Genomic DNA, 9883 nt, shown 5'->3' on the forward strand with positions numbered 1-9883 from the left:
GTTTTACGTGTAATATGGTGTGCTGTGTTTTAATATTTCATGGTTCATGTATCCCACTTCTGTGTTATCAGAAGCAAACATACTGTATTGCATTTACATTTTAATTTAGATGGCTAACTGCAAGCAAGCACGTTGGGCTTTAAATAAATGAAATTTCAACTGGTAGAATTCTGCCTACTCATGTCTCAAAAAATGGCTGTTACAGTAATTTTAATAATTAACATTGTTACTATTACAGAACTACAGTAAGTGGACAACCAGAGTACAAAAGGGGCATGGTATGCAAAAGAAGGGATAGTCATCAATTTGAATTCTTTAATGAAGGTACTACTTTGCCCCAAATGTTAAGTTGTTGTTATGATCATGAAAAATGTAAATTACTTTCGTCTTTGGAATTGCCATTTATCTTGGATGAAATGTTTTCAGCAGAAGCAACTCTTTTAGAAACACGTATCATTGTGTGCTCCTGAATAACCTCAGTTTAGATTCATCCTTCCCAGTACATGAAATTGGCAGTACATTTAACATTCTGTGTTATTGCATTTTGCTCCTGTAGTTGATTCAAATGTGGATGCTTTGTGTGAAGGAGAAAAAGTTTCTTCATAAAGGAAGAAAATAGTTTCATGGTGCTAGAGTATAACTGTATGTACATGTTGGAACTCCCCATTTTCTCCAATAGCTACTGCTTCTTTTCACCAAAGGTTTATTTGGGTTGTTCTGGACAGGAACTACAGTAATCCTCAGTTGACTAGGAGTGCAAGTCAACTTGCACCTAGTCAACCTTAGTTGACTAGGGATGCAAGCAAAAGTGTCTAAGAGGGAGAAGCTGTTGCTTTGTTACTGCTTTTTTTTTGCAAAAACCATTTCCATTCTGCTTCCTGCTCTGTTAGGAAATGGAAACATCAGAAGAACAAAAAAAAAAAAAAGCACAGAGAGAGAGAGAGAGAGAGAGAGAGAGAGAGAGAGAGAGCAGAAAAGAAAGGACAAATTTAACAAGGGTTGCATTAATCAGATTTGAACATCAGTGATCTAGGAAAATGATGGCTAATAAGGAATTTACCCAGCTATAGGATGGAACATTTGTTGCCCCCTTCTGAGATGAGTACATTGGATAAAGGATTATACAAGCCCAACCTTGTTATTCATTGATTTTTTATACAAGGATTTGACTCAACACAAATAGCCACTGCAAATGGGAAGGAATGCATTAATTCCTGGAGAAGGGGAAAAATACATCCTTTTAAAATCAGTTTTAAAAAACTGCTTTTCTTACTGTTGTAGAGAGACAGTCATGCAAGCAATTCAGATATAACCTAATTATCCATGGATTTTTTCACAGTGGAAAAATTCATGGATTTTTCTATCTCATTAGGACCCTTTAAATTAAAGGAAAAAAATGTATTTAACAATAGCCTCATTAATGCAAGAGAGGGCAGCTGGCTGATAATCCATCAATCATTCTCTCTCCAGGCACTTAGAATGGCTTCACTGCTTCACTCCTCAGAATGAGGAGTCAGCAACCGCTCCCTTCCCCCTGAACATGTGAAAGAAAGATAATCACTGTGCATTCTTTCTCAGCTCTGGGTGAAGGGAGGGGTCTTTCTAAGTGCCTGGAGACATATTGATTGTCTGTCTAATGGTTCTGTGTAACATCACAAAGGCTGTTTTTAAATCGCCTAACAAAAGAACATTATTTTTTAAATGCATTTGCTTTAATGCAATTTTTGCCTTCCATGTGAGTTCTGGGAATGGAACACACAGAAATAATGAGATTCAACCTGTATGTCCTTTCCCAGCCCATTCACAATGGAAGAAGAAATAGGTTACACAGTTCAGATGCTGCAGGTTCAGTTCATTCCCTTCCTTTCTTCCTTTTTTCAGTTGCAGAGAAGGAAGATCAAAAAGTTTTGTTAGTCTCTGTTTAGTCCTGTGGCTGTGATGCTTTAGACACAGAGTCCTTCATAGTTGTACATGTATGCCTGAAAGATAGGGAACTGTAGCATAAGCATTTTATTAATGTTCTTAAATCTTTCACATGTCTGCAAACAAGGATGTCTGAAGGTGAACTGCAGTGCTCCTATGTTCCAGACAGCATTCTGATGTATTTATTAACCTGCTGCCTTTTGCATTGAAAAATGGGGGGGGGGGGGAAACAGGCGATCAACACAGTGGTTGCCCCTATACTGAGCAGTCTTTCCCATTTTGGGCCTTTCTTTAACTTCTTAACATGGGCTTCTGCAGTCAAGGAAGCTCACTTTCTAAAATGTATCAGTGGCCCAATGTTTGCTGGGACTTTTCCTGTTTTTGCTTTGCTCTAGGTCAGCCTGTGGGCTGGATCCAGTGCCCTGTCGAATCCCTCCCCTGCGCAAAAGATTCTTACAGTTTAGTGGGGGGGGGTCTCTTGTTTTCACTGCAGTGCGCCCCTGACCTTCAAGCTCGCTTTGCGCTTCTAGGATCTTTCACTCCAGCAGGCTTTGTGCCTGGATTTCTGGATATGTGCAACTGGCCAACGCGAAGGTCAGGGGCAATTTGTAGTGCCGAATAGAGGTCCCCAGGTGGAATGGTGAACATTGTCTGCACCGGGGAACAGTTTACCAGCTCGTAGCGGTCTCCTCTTTGAAGACCACTGCTCTAGGTGGAGGAATTATATGTTGTGAGAAAATTCCACACATGGCTTCTGCTACCTTTTCAGACCATCAATATTGCACTAATCCTTTCCTCGTCTCCTTGGCACAGGTAGATCACTAGCATAGTAAAGCTTATGAGAGTTTGATGGATATTTAAGGAGACAGCAAGGGCATATCATTAAATAAAGCAAATCTGAAATAAAATTGTTTAAAATAGTAATATTTTGAGGCTGACTGAGACTGTGAACTTTGTGCCTGATTAAACTGTGACAAAACCATAACACATGGGCAGATCAATAGACAAAATATCATTGAACCTTGGGAATAGATGACATTGTGAACATTGTACATCAGGATTATTTTCAAAGGAAGTCATTTGTACTGGTGGTTTATAGTTCTGGGCAAATCATTTATGCATACACCCCCACAGATACTCAACCACACACAGAAAAGCCTTTCAAGTTACTCTGTATCAGAAAAAACAGCTGCATAGCCTGAGTATTTTCAGGAACTGTTTTTCAAAAATATTAATACTGTAGAATTTACACTGTGATATTTTGTAATGTAGGATACAGGTGCTACTGGCTGCTCCTTTGGGGAAGACGTGATATACTAGATCCAAAAAAAGCATTCATTGTATTGGTGAGAAGAGTCTTGGTGCTCTTAACAAAAGTAGATAGTATATTCAACTGATCTGGTTCAGGTTACAATTCCGTGGTGCAGCGGGGAAATCCCACTGATTCCTTAAGACTGCTTCACAGTTAACATGAATAGGATTTGGCAATTACTTTATTTGGAGTCTGATTCTAAACCAAAACAAAAAGGGACAAGTTTACTTGTGCTACTTGGACCAGACAGGCATACATCATTGATGTAGGAAACCTTCTAGCTTAAAAGATTAGTATAATTACAGTAGATGGGCATTTTCTCCTTAAGACCTCAATCCTAAACATACAACTTGAATTTTCACTGTCAGTTGAACCCTCTTTCATATATAATGTAATTAAGGTTGAGGTGCAATGACTTCAAGGTTCTTTGCCCAGTATAGAAGTCTTATGGATAAAAAATAATAGTATAACATTTATTTTCACATTTGCCATAAAATCAGTTAGATTTTATGTAAATGTAAAAAGCTACAACTATTATGTAAGCGTATTTTTAAAAAAAACAAGCAACTCCCCACAAGTTACATAGGTATACTATTGGGGATTGGGCGGGTTGTTAGATGTCTCCAGTAGCAGTTGGTGTTACTTTGTGAGAAGAAGCTGTTGTATGATCTAGTTTAGTGTCTTTTTCTTTTTAGAAATTAAAAGTATTTATGCTATAAAGCACGCAAAATTTGCTGTGATAAAAATTAGAATTTATTCATTTTCATGAAAAGAAATTACTCCCCTTGCTGTATTTGTTTCCCCAATTCAATTTCATTTATATTGGGATTGAGATGATTTAGTTACTGCACTCTATAATGTCATTATGGGAATACACCATGTAGGAATGGGTTAGTACTTGGTGACATCAATGGCCAAACTTCAGTAACTGAAGTGGTAGTATAAAAACTTGACTCAACAGACAATTGAAGCTTATACGCATTAAATTAACACCAAAAGTACATGGTGTATATTTTAAGAATACTGCTGCTAAGTCTTCTAGTTCATTTTACTGAACATCATGAAATTAGAATTCAGATATGTTACAGAGCATCTACAGTTTTGCCTATATTGTTAAACCCAGTTGTGCAAACTTGTTCTATAATGCTTCAAATACTGATAGAGCAAACGTTCCATTCTAGATCTTTGTTTGCTTCATGTAGCTGCCAGTTTATTACAACTATTATGCTGTTTACAGTATGATTCCAGACTGCATGTTATCTTCCAGACTGCATGGTATCTTCGTTCCTTTGCTGTCTGATCCCAAATAAGATCTGTGATATTCCAGATGCCATTAAACACAGAAATTCTTTCTTGGAAGATGGCCATTTTTGCTCAAGACATGCTGCTATCTGCTGCTTCTTGGGCTGCTATGCAAGATGTCCATAAATGTAATGCCCTTTAACATATCTTCAGATTGATACCATACAAACAAATGATCAAATCTAGAGAACAATAGGATCTTAGTTTGATCCTGAGAGTCAACTACACTTGCTGTATTGTGCAAAATAGTGGTAAGATCGTGCTGCTACGGGCACAAAATTTTTGCAAATGGGACCAAGCCCCACTTGCTATGGGAAAGTCCTAACACTTCCGTTATTATTAACAATAAATAGGTAATCTGGGGATAACAATTGCCATTCCTTAAAATCCGGTGTGTGACACCTTTGATCATACATGCTTACATATACCACCTCCAGTGTCTGTATAGTATAGGAACTGAGAAAAGTGTTGATGGTAGATGTCAAAGACTTGGTGTGGGGGCAGCTGGTGAGGCAGAACCACTTTACCAGAGTCCTTCAAAAGGCACCATCTCTGCAGTTGTGAGCGCACAAGCACTCACAATCTCCACACTCCAGCCACTATTCAGAGTAGGTGGGTTGTGAGTGCTTGTGCATCTCACACGGTGACAGCTGCACTTTTCAAAAGACTCCTGTGGGGTGGTTCTGCCTCACCTACTGTCTCCACACTGCATGTCCCTGGTGGATGGTGTCTAATTTTAGCACCAGCTCTAAGACCCTAATTCTGATTATCTGAGCTGCTGCATTAGTGCATCAAATTGAAGCATTGATCAGTTAGGAATCTGATTATTGTCATGTAATGATGACATCTCGGAATAAGTTCTTAGTGTTTTTGAAATTGAAGCGTGTTCACATCCCTCTTTTCTCTCCTATATTTTCTGAAATTTCTATTTTAGGAAAAGTGTCTTTCACTACAGCTGTATTCTTAATTAAAAACTGATGCAGTGAAATTACCATGCTGTAAAACTCCAACATACTTTTGATGTACCTTATGTATTTGTATGTACACTCATACCACCTCCAGTAAACCCCTATTCAGGTGCTCAGATGAGCATGTGGGGACATATTGGGAATACATCAATGACATGTGTTTAGCCCTGCACTCCCCAATGATCAGTGTTTGTCTGCAGAGACAAACCAGGTGCATGTGCATTATCAGCATGCTCCAAGGAACTCCCCCATATGTTCATGGGGAGACAACTTCCTAAATACTGTAGATCTTAAGTCATCATCAAATCTATACCTTTCTAGATAATCCCATAACTTAGTTTACAAAAAAATCCAAAAACCTGGGATTTCAAGAGTCAATGATTTGTTCTATTTTTGTGCAGCTATTCATTAGTTGGTTTTTTTCGGAAGCTGTAAGCAAAAATATGTACTGACTATTTTTTATAAATAATTCCTAAAGCCACTGTGATGATGGCACACACTTTTGTATGTGTGTGCAGATACTCTACTCAATTTGTCTCCATGGTGGCATTCAGGATTGTACTGGTGTGATCTGAACCCAGTCTTACAATTGCATGTTGGACATTTCCATAACCTATGCTCATAGAGCTCACTGCACATCTCAAAACTTGTACATTGCAGAACTGAGATGTACAAATCACCCTGGCCATATGTTTATTGGTATAGGGCCTCCATGTGGTACAACATGCAAAAACCAGGTGTAGTAAGGTGAGTCCTTGGTCCTTATCCTCCCTGTGAATGCATGGACTGAACAGCTCACAGGGCTATTGTTTCATTCTCTTGAAGTGCTATTGTTGGTTAGATTCAATGCAATATTTTGTTGCCATCAGTTATCTAGGGCTGCAATTCTGTACTTAGTCTCCTGGGAGTAAGTCCCAATGGATACAGTGGGACTTCGGAGTACATATGTATAGGCTTGCACTGTAAGTTACTTAGGGCCCAATCCTATCCAGCTTTCCAGGGCTGGTGCAGCTATGTATACTGTATCCTGCATTGGGACGGGAGGCAGGGTCCTCCTCAAGATAAGGGAAAGTTTATTCCCTTACCTCAGGGATGCATTGCAGCTGCATTGCCACTGAAAAGTTGATTGGGCCCTAAATTTTTTTAACTGAAAATTTAACTGCATTTTGCAAAACATATTATAGTTCTAAAAGTCATTTAAAGTTCAGGCACTGTGTGGCCAATTAGCCTTTGTTTTGTGATTTCCATGTGTTGTGTCAGTATCTTGAAGGATTGCTAGCATGATGTATTGGGGAAACAGTGAGTATCTGATGGTGGTTTTATTTTGAATTAAAAAATCTAGTGAAAACAAAGTAAGCTTCATTGTATGTGATACAAAATAACCATTCCTGTCTTTAGCTGAAGCAAAGTAAAGGTATGTCCAGTTTGTCTGTTCAGCTATTATTCCTTTGGAAGTATTCAGTCCAAACAGCCTTGTAACAGCTGTTAACTAAGTTGCTATAGCTTGTCTTCACACTAAAACAAACCAAACCCCCTCTAAAAAACAAGTAAGAGCTGTCCATCAAGAGAGAGAGGTTGCAGCTCTTTAGATTGCCCATCAGTGTGTGTGTCTGTATCTTAAAAGTATAAAATGTCTCTGTTCATGAAAGTTCTCAAGATGCAGACCATACCACCCTAAAATTTTGCACTAATATAATGCAATAGTTGATAAAATCACTTTGTTTAAAGTTTCCAACATGCAGAGCATGACTGTAGAAGAACTAGCAATGAATTTCAGCTAGCATCTGTAGCCCCTTTTTTGCATATATCTCTGTAAAGTTGTATAGAAAATTAAATTCGTGTTAATTTCAGTGTATTCCCTTTAAATGTATTTTTTTTAAGTTACTAACTTACAATATCTGAACCATTACAAGTTGCACCTGGTCAGCATGGTGGTGACTGATAGCCTTCTTAGAGGTCTTATGGTCACTGATCTGTGGAAACACCTGCGTTTTCTGGATAACGTATCGCTCTCTAGGTATTGCCTGCAGAGTGTTGGAAGCTTATTATTTTGGACATTTTTGTAGTTTGTAATTCTCCGCTGGAACAGAACACCTGAAAATGAGTGCTTGATCTGAAAAATGCAACTTGTATATTAAAAATATTTTGAGAAATTAAATGCTATTGTCATATTTTGTTATGTCTCAAGTTTCTTGATGTTCTTGATGTTCAGACATTTGGTGCATTTATGTGTGGTGGGCACAGGCCTTCCAAGAACATGTGCAGTTCAACTAGCCTTTCAGGTGCTGATAGTGCTAACTTCTACTCACTTCCCAAAGGGACGAGGTCATGTGATTTTTCTGTACCACACCCCATCAGGCAAATATCATTCAAAGCATGATACGGCCCTTGTCAGTTTTTTAAAAAATTGAGATTCAGCTATAGAAAGCCACCAAAACAGCCCTTGTTCTTCATTGATTGCCCTGACTAAATTGCCCCAAAGAGCAAACAGTTGGAATAGTGGTGATTTGCCTCTAAGGGGCAGAAATTTTTTCAGATTAATTATGGGTGTCCATTTAGGCAACTAAGGGCGCAATCCTAACCCCTTAGGTCAGTGCTTTCCAGCACTGACATAAGGGTAATGCAGCTCTGAGATAAGGGAACAAACATTCCCTGACTCTGAAGAGGTCTCCATGAGTGACACCCAACTGCAGGATGCAGCACATGTCCCATTGGCACCACTATGCTAGTGCTGGAAAACACTGGCATAAAGGGTTAGGATTGTGCCCTCAAGCTGACTGCATTGAGTTGAAATCAGTGTCTTTTCAACAAGGATCTCTTCCACAAAACTGAAAACTTTTGAACTGGTTTATTACTTTAAAGCCATTTTGACTGCAGTGTTACCATAATGAAATGTTATATACCTGTAATAAATAGTGTTGCGATAAACTTCTTTACTGAATTATAAGTCAAACTATCTCCCCCTTTGTCCACAGAGGCCACCTGTATTGATTGAAGTTTTAGTTAAACTAAATTAATGGAAAAATAATGCTTAAAAGCTAAGGCAATTGATGTTCCTCTTATTTAGAAGACATATGGCCCAATTCTATTTAACTCCCCATGCAGCAGTGCTGGTGTAGCTTGCCCTGCATCCTACAGGGGAGTTTTGGCTGCTGAAGGTCTCTCTTGGGGCCTCTGAAGCGGCTATGGCTCAGCTTGGACCTTTGCTGGCACAAGTCCATGATGACCTGGGAATGTGGATCAAGCCCAGGAAGGGGATTGGGATTTGGCATGCATTGCTGCCACTAATCTCATCACCCTTTCAGGCCTGATTTGCCACCATCATCACCCTGTTCCACTCAGCCCCAACCTCCTCTGTGCAGGCTTACCTGCTCCAGCAGGTCTCTTGATCTGCTGGCACTCATGAGAAGGCTCTGGCCTTCTTGCCGGCACTCTGGCAGCACATTTTGCTGGAGCATGCTTTACAGCTGCTTTGCAACGGCTGGTGCCAGCAGAACAAATGCTCCCAGTGGTGGGCAGCCCATTAGGAGTAAGCTATTACAGGGCTACAGGTCCTGTACAGAAAAACTGTATAGAGAAGGTATGCAGTCCAGTTCATAGTGATACTATGGGTAAAAGACATCTCCCACCACCTGTTTTCAATGAAGAACTTTCTGCTGTTTGCTTTTCATCTTTAGGCTGGAACCAGAAGTTTGGTGGCAACTATGGGGATTCCCCATCCTGTTTGCTTTGACTTGCAAAGCTGAAGGAGGCACTTGCAGAAGAAAAGCTGCAGAGGTAAGACGAGGTACAGGTTGGTCCTCAGCCTCAGTGAGGGTTCTGTTCCCAGAACCCCTACAGATGCAGAAAACCCGAGATAATGAAATCTGCAGTCTGACTTCTTTGACGCACAGGGAGATAACGTGCTGTTTCCCTACAGCTCAAAATGTCTGCTGGAGTCTTCTACCAGACATGTCTGGTTTTCATGAAAGAAGGCTCTGGCAGGCATTCTGAGTTGCAGGGAAGTTGTGCCTCAGAAGACCTCTGTTTGCATCTGGCAGGTCGTCTATCGGTCCTCATGCAGGTTCAGAACACACAATGGGTCAAATCCATGGGTTCTGAATCCAGGGATAAAGAGGACTCACTGTACTTAAATCTCCCCTTGCTTGTTCGCTTTCCTGTGCAGACTCTCCTGATCCTCATTTTTGTCTCAGCCTTTCCCTAGATAAGATTTTTCAGTCAAGTAGAGAAAGTGTCGGGCATGGGAAGGGTTAAGCACTACCTCCCCACCACCATCGCACCCCTTCCTTGCATATGTCTTCATTCTTTCTATGCCAAAGGAAAATAGATGAATGGAAATCCCATGTTTAGAACTAAATGGCTAATTGATTCATAATAG

Source organism: Tiliqua scincoides, chromosome 1 (assembly GCF_035046505.1).
Source record: "Tiliqua scincoides isolate rTilSci1 chromosome 1, rTilSci1.hap2, whole genome shotgun sequence".
NCBI lineage: Eukaryota > Metazoa > Chordata > Lepidosauria > Squamata > Scincidae > Tiliqua > Tiliqua scincoides.